Source organism: Balearica regulorum, chromosome 5 (genome assembly GCF_011004875.1).
Source record: "Balearica regulorum gibbericeps isolate bBalReg1 chromosome 5, bBalReg1.pri, whole genome shotgun sequence".
Taxonomy (NCBI): domain Eukaryota; kingdom Metazoa; phylum Chordata; class Aves; order Gruiformes; family Gruidae; genus Balearica; species Balearica regulorum.
In genome coordinates, this window is record NC_046188.1 from 6,322,909 (window position 1) to 6,334,478 (window position 11,570).

Below are 11,570 nucleotides of genomic sequence, written 5' to 3' on the forward strand. Positions count from 1 at the left end.
CTACACCCCCTCATCGGTCCTCCATGGGCTGCAGGGGGACAGCCTGCTTCACCATGGTTTTCACCACGGGCTGCAGGGGGATCTCTGCTCCGGTGTCTGGAGCGCCTCCTCCTCCCCCCTCCTCCTGCACTGACCTTAATGTTACATCTCCGCACTTCCCCCTCCCGATGTAAAAAAAACTTCCCACCTTAAATATGTTATCACAGAGGCGCTGATTGGCTTGGCCTTGGCCAGGGGCGGGCCCATCTTGGGGCTGGCTGGCATTGGCTCTACCAAACACTGTGGAAGCTTCTAGAAGCTCCTCACTCATACAGGAGAGAAAAGGAGGGGAGAATGTGGGATGCGGAAAGGAAAGGGAAGGGAAAACCCTGCACAGCAGCCCTCTGCAAAGAGCAGCAGCGTTCTCCTCTCAACGGTCCCCCCAGCGCAGCAGCTTGTGATGACCACAGTGGCTACCAAGATGAGTTTTGCCCTGCTTTCCCCTCTCGCTGACTGCGAACAGGATGGCGATGTCACACGGGTCCAGAAATTCTTGCTGGCAGCTCCAGCTTCGCAGGGACCAAGCGAGAGGCACCGCTGATGTGCCTCTGTGTTCACTGGGTCCGCGTGGAGAATCTACCCATCCTAGGCATGCCCTGGGGAGAGGATGCCACAGAACTGAGCCCGCCGGACACAGAGAACACGCTGCTCAGTCGGCAGTGGCGACTGCTGCCGCACCTTCCTTCCGCAGCACAAGCACACTCTGGGGAGTGGGTCGCGATGCAGCTGAGGAGGCCGTTGCAAGGAGCCTTGTGACAGAGACTCCCGTTACCACCTGGACAGTGACCACCCTCCCTTTTCAAGAGAGTCCATTCCTTCTGGGAGCTTTGTTCTATGCAAAAATGTCAATAAAAGACTTTTTTGAACAAACGCTGTGCCCGTGAGTGTCTGTGCATCACGGACTTTGTTGTGGAACGTGGGCAAAGGGTGCTGACAGCTCAGCTGCTGCAGAGTCAGGGAGCATTTTGCAGTGGGCTCTGCTTTCATGATTCACTGGGCTTTGCCTTCCCAGGGTGATTGGTGACAGCCAATGTGGCTTCACTAAGGGCACATGGTGCGTAGCAGATTTGGTGGACTTCTGTGATGGGGTTACAGCATTGGTGGACAAGGAAAGAGTGACAGACATCATCTACCTGGACTTACGCAAAGCATTTGACGCTGTCCCCCCCAAAGAGTCGTGGTCAACGGCTGAACGTCCAAGTGGAGATCAGTGAGGAGTGGTGTTCCTCAGGGGTCGGTAGTGGGACCAGCACTGTTCAACATCTTTGTCGGCGACATGGACAGTGGGATGGAGTGCACCCTCAGCAAGTTTGCCGACATCACCACGCTGTGTGGTGCGGTCGACACGCTGGAGGGAAGGGAAGCCATCCAGCGGGGACCTTGAGAGGCTTGAGAGGTGGGCCCGTGCGAACCGCATGAAGTTCAACAAGGCCAAGTGCAAGGTCCTGCACAGGTGTCGGCGCAATCCCAAGCACAACTACAGGCTGGGCGGAGAATGGATTGAGAGCAGCTCTGAGGAGAAGGACTTGGGGCTGTTGATTGATGAAAAGTTCAACAGGAGCTGGCAGTGTGCGCTTGCAGCCCAGAAAGCCAACCATATCCTGGGCTGCATCAAAACCAGCGTGGCCAGTAGGCCATTGAGGTGATCCTGCCCCTCTACTCCGTTCTTGTGAGACCCCACTTGGAGTACTGCCTCAAGCTCTGGGGTCCCCAGTACAAGACAGACATTGAAGTGTTGGGGCGAGTCCAGAGTAGCGCCACGAAGTTGATCAGGGGCTGGAGCACTTCTCCTATGAGGACAGGCTGAGAGAGTTGGGGTGGTTCAGCCTGGAGAAGAGAAGGCTCTGGGGATACCAAATTGTGGCTTTCCAGGACCTAAAAGGGGCCTACAGGAAAGATGGAGAGGGACTGTTCATCAGGGAGTGTAGTGACAGGGCAAGGGCTAATGGGTTTAAACTAAAAGAGGGTAGTTTTAGATTAGATAGAAGGAAGACATTCTTTACTGGAAGGGTGGTGAGGCATTGGAGCAGGTGTTGCCCAGAGAGGTTGTGGAGGCCCCATCCCTGGAAGTGTTCGAGGCCAGGTTGGATGGGGCTTTGGGCAACCTGGTCTAGTGGAGGGTGTCCCTGCCCATGGCAGCGGGGTTGGAACTAGATGATCTTTGAGGTCCCTTCCAACCCAAACCATTCTCTGATTCTCCAATTCTGTGATTCTATGATTCTATGATCGATGATCTGGATGAGGGGATCGAGTGCACGCTCCCTAAGTTTTCAGATGACACCAGGCTGGGCTTGAGGGTAGAAAGGCTCTACAGAGGGATCTGGACAGGCTGGACTGAGGATGGGCCGAGGCCAGCTGTATGAGGCTCAGCAAGGCTCAGTGCTGGGTTCTGCACTTGGCTCACAACAACCCCATGCAACATGCTACAGGCTTGGGGAAGAGTGGCTGGAAAGCTGCCCGGCGGAAAAGGACTTGGGGTCATTGGTTGATGGTGCGGTGTGAGCACCTCCACCTCAGCCAAGAAGTCCACCTAGGAGACCCTTCAACCAAAGGGAGCCATATGTGACCACAACCAATACAGGACCACAGTTCAGATCTGACCCAGGTTATAAATGGGGCCCTCAACAGAGACCCCCTTTGAGTGGTTGTCCTTGGAGCAGTGGGTGCGTGTCCCAAAGCCCTTCCTTTGAATCATGACGCCATTTAAAGTAACTTCCTGAGACTGGGTGTCCTCCCCTTCTAGGTGAGTGCTATGCACGTTTTGTGTCATCATTCTAAGCTTAGATTCAGTCACAGACCGTATAGTGTTAGTTCCCAGCTGACACCTGAACCGGTAAATATGATGTGTCGGCTGAAATATTTGTAATAGAAGATCCCTCCCCACCTCGAATACTGTGTTCAGTTTTGGGCCCCTCACTACAAGGAAGACACTGAGGTGCTGGAGTGTGTCCAAACAAGGGCAACAAAGGTGGTGAAGGGTCTAGAGAACAAGTCTCACGAAGAGCGGCTGAGGGAACTGGGGTTGTTTTGCCTGGAGAACAGGAGGCTGAGGCCTCTACACTCTCTACAACTACCTGAAAGGAGGTGGTGGCGAGGTGGGTGTTGTCTCTTTTGCCAAGTAACAAGTGATAGGAAGAGACGAAACGGCCTCAAATTGCACCAGGGGAGGTTTAGATTGGATATTGGGGGAAATTTCTTCACTGGAAGGGTTATCAAACATCAGAACGGGCTGCCCAAGGAAGTGGTTGAGGAACCATGCCTGGAGGTATTTAAAAAATGTATAGATGTGGCGCTTAGGGATATGGTTTAGTGGTGGACTTGGCAGTGCAAGGTTTGCAGTTGGACTCAATGATCTTAATGGTCTTTTCAGACCTAAATGATTCCATGATACTATGATTGATCTTTCAGGTTGCCCAGGGTGGTGTGGACTCAGTGCTCTTTGTGAGTCTCTTCCAAATCAGGATATTCTATGATTATGAGACTGTGATTGGCAGGCAGGTGATAATAAATCCAAACTATACCACCATGCAAGCTCCTGTGAAGAAAATGAACTCTAGGCAGGCCTTAACCACTACCCCAGGGAACCTGTGAGTCGCTGAGCCAGGGTGGGGCCGAAGGGCGGGGTTTGGCCAGTGGTCATGCCTGTGATGCGCTCCTGCACCTGTGACAGCACAGGGGACGCATCACAATGGGGGTGGTTATCAGGGGCGCCAGCAGGCAGCGCTGCCCAGTGCAGCCTGGGCCAGCAGTGAGTGCACACACACGGGGGGAGGCTGGGCTGGACGAGGGCCGGGGCAGAAACCCGGGCCCCCGGCGTGGGTGGGTTCTTGCCCTGCATCGAGGGACCAGCTGCTCGCGGGAGCGCCTTGGGCAGGGCACAGTGCCGCCACTGCCGGGGCTGGGCGCAGGCCTTGCTGCCTCCCAGCTGCCTCGCCCCCTCTCCTACCTGCCCCCAGCTCCCCTCCCTGCTTCCCATCTCCAGATCCCTCCCTCCCAGCGCCACTGAAGCCCTTCTCTCCCTCCTCCTGCAGGCCATGGCTGTCACAAAATTCTTCGCCCTGCTTGTGCAAAGCATCATCCAGTTCCCGCAGATGGTGGGTGATGAGCTGGATGAGGCGACGCGTGAGCGCATGGAGCAGCGTGCGGAGCTTCTGAGTCGGGAGATGACTCGGCTGCTGCGGGAGCTGGAGCAGAGGAGCCTGGAGCAGAGCATCATGGAGCAGAGGACTCGGGAGCAGAGCGGGGTGGCCTGGGGAGCCCTGCTCTTTGCTGCCTTGCAGTGCTGGCAGTTCTGGGCCATCGCTGGAGTGCTGGTCGTGCTGTTCGGGCTCTGCTGGTTGCTCAGGAAAAAAAGCCATCAGTCAGCCAGCAGCAGCAAGGAGTGCAGCTCCATAAACAGAGAGTGTAAGGAGGTGAAGGAAGAAGAAAACCTCTGTGTTTCATTGAATGTGGGACGATTTTTGAAAAATCCCTTCCAGGAGCATATGCAGGATCTGCCCTGCAGGTCCATATTCTTTCGGAACTTGGTGGACAAGCTTCTGTGTGTGTGCCAAACCTTGTCCAAGAAAGATTTTGTACCACGACTGCAGCCAACCATCACGCTGAGCAGACACATCGAAATCTGGAGTCCTCAAAAGGAGGATGCTGTCTTCCGCCTGCTGGTACCCTGAAGCCCCACGAGGGCATGCCTTCCACCTGGAGCTGAGCACTGCAGGGGAGCTACCAGCAAAGAACTCATTCCTCCGCGTGGAGCTGATTTGTAGCTGCATGAGGGAGCGGCTGGTGGGGGACATGCTGTGCTTCCTCCACCACCCTGAGGAGGAGCTGTGGAAAAAATCAGAGTCCCAGCCTCCTAGGCACACCTCTGCACTGGCTCCTACCTAGATATAGAGAAAACTGCCCGTTGGTTCCAAGAAATGCTCACAAAAGCCTGCAAGGTTCTGCTTGTGTCCTCTAAATTCAGGCTAAGAGTGCTGCCCTGCAGGCGCTGCTGCATGCTCCTAATCACAAATGTCTTGGAGAGATCCTTCCTGATTGAGCTGATATTTGGAGTGCAGCAAGGCAACCTGGACAACTTCATGAGCATCGACTAGGCGGAGGCAGTTGTTACCAGCAGAATAGGAGCCTGGAGCAGAGGAGTCAAGAGCAGAGCGGCGTGGCCTGGGGAGGCCTGCTCTTCGCTGCCTTGCAGCCGTGGAAGTTCTGGGCCGTCGCAGGAGTCCTGGTCCTGCTCTTTGGGCTCTGCTGGTGGCTCAGGACAAGGAGCCGTCAGCCAGCCACCGGCAGCAAGGAGGGCAGCTCTAGAAGGAAGGAGAAAGGAGTGTTGCACTGGACACGGACAGAATTTCGGACAAGCGCCTCCTGGTCCTGCCAGGAGAGCATCCATTCCCGCCAGGAGCTTTACTCTGCTCAAATATTCCAAGAAATGTCTTGTTCGAAAAAACACTGTGTCTGTGAGTGTCTGTGCATCACGGACTTTGTTGGGAACGTGGGCAAAGGGTGCTGACAGCCTCAGCTGCTGCAGAGTCAGGGAGCATTTTGCAGTGGGCTCTGCTTTCATGATTCACTGGGCTTTGCCTTCCCAGGTGTCCTGTGTTAATCCCAGCAGGCAGCTTGCATCACACAGCCTGCTCCATCACTTTTCCCCAGTGGGATGGAGGAGAGCATCTGAAGGCTACAAGTGGGAAAACTTGTGGGTTGAGAGAGGACAGTTTAGTAGGTGAAGCAAGAGCTACACACCCAGGCAAAGCAAAATAAAGAATTCATTCACTGCTCCCTCTGCCTGCTGGTCACAAGTGGTGTTCCCCAGGGCTCAGTACTGGGGCCAGTTCTCTTTAACATTCTTATATTAAGAGAATATAGAACTACAGACCGGTCAGTCTCACCTCTGGTCCTGGCGAGATCGTGGAGCAGATCCTCCTGGAAAAGATGCTCAGGCACATGGAAAACAAGGAGGTGATGGGTCACAGCCCAGCCTGGCTTCACTAAGGGCAAATCGTTGCCTAGCAAATTCGGTGGGCTTCTGTGATGGGGTTACAGCATTGGTGGACAAGGGAAAGAGTGACAGACATCATCTACCTGGACTTATGCAAAGCATTTGACGGCTGTCCCGCATGGCATCCTTGTCTCCTAAATTGGAAGAGACATGGATTGGATGGATGGACCACTCAGTGGATGAGGAATTGGCTGGATGGTCGCACTCGAAGAGTCGTGGTCAACGGCTGAACGTCCAAGTGGAGATCAGTGAGGAGTGGTGTTCCTCAGGGGTCGGTAGTGGGACCGGCACTGTTCAACATCTTTGTCGGCGACCATGGACAGTGGGATGGAGTGCACCCTCAGCAAGTTTGCCGACATCACCACGCTGTGTGGTGCGGTCGACACGCTGGAGGGAAGGGAAGCCATCCAGCGGGGACCTTGAGAGGCTTGAGAGGTGGGCCCGTGCGAACCGCATGAAGTTCAACAAGGCCAAGTGCAAGGTCCTGCACAGGTGTCGGCGCAATCCCAAGCACAACTACAGGCTGGGCGGAGAATGGATTGAGAGCAGCTCTGAGGAGAAGGACTTGGGGCTGTTGATTGATGAAAAGTTCAACAGGAGCTGGCAGTGTGCGCTTGCAGCCCAGAAAGCCAACCGTATACCACCATGCAAGCTCCGGTGAAGAAAATGAACTCTAGGCAGGCCTTAACCACTACCCCAGGGAACCTGTGAGTCGCTGAGCCAGGGTGGGGCCGAAGGGCGGGGTTGGCCAGTGGTCATGCCTGTGATGCGCTCCTGCACCTGTGACAGCACAGGGGACGCATCACAATGGGGGTGGTTATCAGGGGCGCCAGCAGGCAGCGCTGCCCAGTGCAGCCTGGGCCAGCAGTGAGTGCACACACACGGGGGGAGGCTGGGCTGGACGAGGGCCGGGGCAGAAACCCGGGCCCCCGGCGTGGGTGGGTTCTTGCCCTGCATCGAGGGACCAGCTGCTCGCGGGAGCGCCTTGGGCAGGGCACAGTGCCGCCACTGCCGGGGCTGGGCGCAGGCCTTGCTGCCTCCCAGCTGCCTCGCCCCCTCTCCTACCTGCCCCCAGCTCCCCTCCCTGCTTCCCATCTCCAGATCCCTCCCTCCCAGCGCCACTGAAGCCCTTCTCTCCCTCCTCCTGCAGGCCATGGCTGTCACAAAATTCTTCGCCCTGCTTGTGCAAAGCATCATCCAGTTCCCGCAGATGGTGGGTGATGAGCTGGATGAGGCGACGCGTGAGCGCATGGAGCAGCGTGCGGAGCTTCTGAGTCGGGAGATGACTCGGCTGCTGCGGGAGCTGGAGCAGAGGAGCCTGGAGCAGAGCATCATGGAGCAGAGGACTCGGGAGCAGAGCGGGGTGGCCTGGGGAGCCCTGCTCTTTGCTGCCTTGCAGTGCTGGCAGTTCTGGGCCATCGCTGGAGTGCTGGTCGTGCTGTTCGGGCTCTGCTGGTTGCTCAGGAAAAAAAGCCATCAGTCAGCCAGCAGCAGCAAGGAGTGCAGCTCCATAAACAGAGAGTGTAAGGAGGTGAAGGAAGAAGAAAACCTCTGTGTTTCATTGAATGTGGGACGATTTTTGAAAAATCCCTTCCAGGAGCATATGCAGGATCTGCCCTGCAGGTCATATTCTTTCGGAACTTGGTGGACAAGCTTCTGTGTGTGTGCCAAACCCTTGTCCAAGAAAGATTTTGTACCACGACTGCAGCCAACCATCACGCTGAGCAGACACATCGAAATCTGGAGTCCTCAAAAGGAGGATGCTGTCTTCCGCCTGCTGGTACCCCTGAAGCCCCCACGAGGGCATGCCTTCCACCTGGAGCTGAGCACTGCAGGGGAGCTACAGCAAAGAACTCATTCCTCCGCGTGGAGCTGATTTTGTAGCTGCATGAGGGAGCGGCTGGTGGGGGACATGCTGTGCTTCCTCCACCACCCTGAGGAGGAGCTGTGGAAAAATCAGAGTCCCAGCCTCCTAGGCACCCTCTGCACTGGCTCCTACCTAGATATAGAGAAAACTGCCCGTTGGTTCCAAGAACTGCTCACAAAAGCCTGCAAGGTTCTGCTTGTGTCCTCTAAATTCAGGCTAAGAGTGCTGCCCTGCAGGCGCTGCTGCATGCTCCTAATCACAAATGTCTTGGAGAGATCCTTCCTGATTGAGCTGATATTTGGAGTGCAGCAAGGCAACCTGGACAACTTCATGAGCATCGACTAGGCGGAGGCAGTTGTTACCAGCAGAATAGGAGCCTGGAGCAGAGGAGTCAAGAGCAGAGCGGCGTGGCCTGGGGAGGCCTGCTCTTCGCTGCCTTGCAGCCGTGGAAGTTCTGGGCCGTCGCAGGAGTCCTGGTCCTGCTCTTTGGGCTCTGCTGGTGGCTCAGGACAAGGAGCCGTCAGCCAGCCACCGGCAGCAAGGAGGGCAGCTCTAGAAGGAAGGAGAAAGGAGTGTTGCACTGGACACGGACAGAATTTCGGACAAGCGCCTCCTGGTCCTGCCAGGAGAGCATCCATTCCCGCCAGGAGCTTTACTCTGCTCAAATATTCCAAGAAATGTCTTGTTCGAAAAAACACTGTGTCTGTGAGTGTCTGTGCATCACGGACTTTGTTGTGGAACGTGGGCAAAGGGTGCTGACTGCTCAGCTGCTGCAGAGTCAGGGAGCATTTTGCAGTGGGCTCTGCTTTCATGATTCACTGGGCTTTGCCTTCCCAGGTGTCCTGTGTTAATCCCAGCAGGCAGCTTGGCATCACACAGCTGCTCCATCACTTTTCCCCAGTGGGATGGAGGAGAGCATCTGAAGGCTACAAGTGGGAAAACTTGTGGGTTGAGAGAGGACAGTTTAGTAGGTGAAGCAAGAGCTACACACCCAGGCAAAGCAAAATAAAGAATTCATTCACTGCTCCCTCTGCCTGCTGGTCACAAGTGGTGTTCCCCAGGGCTCAGTACTGGGGCCAGTTCTCTTTAACATTCTTATATTAAGAGAATATAGAACTACAGACTGGTCAGTCTCACCTCTGGTCCTGGCGAGATCGTGGAGCAGATCCTCCTGGAAAAGATGCTCAGGCACATGGAAAACAAGGAGGTGATGGGTCACAGCCAGCATGGCTTCACTAAGGGCAAATCGTGCCTAGCAAATTCGGTGGGCTTCTGTGATGGGGTTACAGCATTGGTGGACAAGGAAAGAGTGACAGACATCATCTACCTGGACTTATGCAAAGCATTTGACGCTGTCCCGCATGGCATCCTTGTCTCTAAATTGGAGAGACATGGATTGGATGGATGGACCACTCAGTGGATGAGGAATTGGCTGGATGGTCGCACTCGAAGAGTCGTGGTCAACGGCTGAACGTCCAAGTGGAGATCAGTGAGGAGTGGTGTTCCTCAGGGGTCGGTAGTGGGACCAGCACTGTTCAACATCTTTGTCGGCGACATGGACAGTGGGATGGAGTGCACCCTCAGCAAGTTTGCCGACATCACCACGCTGTGTGGTGCGGTCGACACGCTGGAGGGAAGGGAAGCCATCCAGCGGGGACCTTGAGAGGCTTGAGAGGTGGGCCCGTGCGAACCGCATGAAGTTCAACAAGGCCAAGTGCAAGGTCCTGCACAGGTGTCGGCGCAATCCCAAGCACAACTACAGGCTGGGCGGAGAATGGATTGAGAGCAGCTCTGAGGAGAAGGACTTGGGGCTGTTGATTGATGAAAAGTTCAACAGGAGCTGGCAGTGTGCGCTTGCAGCCCAGAAAGCCAACCGTATACCACCATGCAAGCTCCTGTGAAGAAAAATGAACTCTAGGCAGGCCTTAACCACTACCCCAGGGAACCTGTGAGTCGCTGAGCCAGGGTGGGGCCGAAGGGCGGGGTTGGCCAGTGGTCATGCCTGTGATGCGTTCCTGCACCTGTGACAGCACAGGGGACGCATCACAATGGGGGTGGTTATCAGGGGCGCCAGCAGGCAGCGCTGCCCAGTGCAGCCTGGGCCAGCAGTGAGTGCACACACACGGGGGGAGGCTGGGCTGGACGAGGGCCAGGGCAGAAACCCGGGCCCCCGGCATGGGTGGGGTTCTTGCCCTGCATCGAGGGACCAGCTGCTCGCTGGGAGCGCCTTGGGCAGGGCACAGTGCCGCCACTGCCGGGGCTGGGCGCAGGCCTTGCTGCCTCCCAGCTGCCTCGCCCCCCTCTCCTACCTGCCCCCAGCTCCCCTCCCTGCTTCCCATCTCCAGATCCCTCCCTCCCAGCGCCACTGAAGCCCTTCTCTCCCTCCTCCTGCAGGCCATGGCTGTCACAAAATTCTTCGCCCTGCTTGTGCAAAGCATCATCCAGTTCCCGCAGATGGTGGGTGATGAGCTGGATGAGGCGACGCGTGAGCGCATGGAGCAGCGTGCGGAGCTTCTGAGTCGGGAGATGACTCGGCTGCTGCGGGAGCTGGAGCAGAGGAGCCTGGAGCAGAGCATCATGGAGCAGAGGACTCAGGAGCAGAGCGGCGTGGCCTGGGGAGCCCTGCTCTTTGCTGCCTTGCAGTGCTGGCAGTTCTGGGCCATCGCTGGAGTGCTGGTCGTGCTGTTCGGGCTCTGCTGGTTGCTCAGGAAAAGAAGCCATCAGTCAGCCAGCAGCAGCAAGGAGTGCAGCTCCATAAACAGAGAGTGTAAGGAGGTGAAGGAAGAAGAAAACCTCTGTGTTTCATTGAATGTGGGACGATTTTTGAAAAATCCCTTCCAGGAGCATATGCAGGATCTGCCCTGCAGGTCCATATTCTTTCGGAACTTGGTGGACAAGCTTCTGTGTGTGTGCCAAACCTTGTCCAAGAAAGATTTTGTACCACGACTGCAGCCAACCATCACGCTGAGCAGACACATCGAAATCTGGAGTCCTCAAAAGGAGGATGCTGTCTTCCGCCTGCTGGTACCCCTGAAGCCCCCACGAGGGCATGCCTTCCACCTGGAGCTGAGCACTGCAGGGGAGCTACCAGCAAAGAACTCATTCCTCCGCGTGGAGCTGATTTGTAGCTGCATGAGGGAGCGGCTGGTGGGGGACATGCTGTGCTTCCTCCACCACCCTGAGGAGGAGCTGTGGAAAAATCAGAGTCCCAGCCTCCTAGGCACCCTCTGCACTGGCTCCTACCTAGATATAGAGAAAAACTGCCCGTTGGTTCCAAGAACTGCTCACAAAAGCCTGCAAGGTTCTGCTTGTGTCCTCTAAATTCAGGCTAAGAGTGCTGCCCTGCAGGCGCTGCTGCATGCTCCTAATCACAAATGTCTTGGAGAGATCCTTCCTGATTGAGCTGATATTTGGAGTGCAGCAAGGCAACCTGGACAACTTCATGAGCATCGACTAGGCGGAGGCAGTTGTTACCAGCAGAATAGGAGCCTGGAGCAGAGGAGTCAAGAGCAGAGCGGCGTGGCCTGGGGAGGCCTGCTCTTCGCTGCCTTGCAGCCGTGGAAGTTCTGGGCCGTCGCAGGAGTCCTGGTCCTGCTCTTTGGGCTCTGCTGGTGGCTCAGGACAAGGAGCCGTCAGCCAGCCACCGGCAGCAAGGAGGGCAGCTCTAGA

General features: G+C 56.1%; 3 pseudogenes; all 3 read left to right on the top strand.

Moving 5' to 3' along the window:
* Positions 1-4,073: 4,073 nt before the first annotated feature.
* Positions 4,074-5,132, top strand: LOC142601864 (inositol 1,4,5-trisphosphate receptor-interacting protein-like 1; annotated as a pseudogene).
* A 1,863-nt stretch (positions 5,133-6,995) lies between these two features.
* LOC142601891 (inositol 1,4,5-trisphosphate receptor-interacting protein-like 1) lies at positions 6,996-8,246 on the top strand (annotated as a pseudogene).
* A 1,858-nt stretch (positions 8,247-10,104) lies between these two features.
* On the top strand, positions 10,105-11,358 carry LOC142601892 (inositol 1,4,5-trisphosphate receptor-interacting protein-like 1; annotated as a pseudogene).
* The last annotated feature ends 212 nt before the right edge of the window (positions 11,359-11,570 follow it).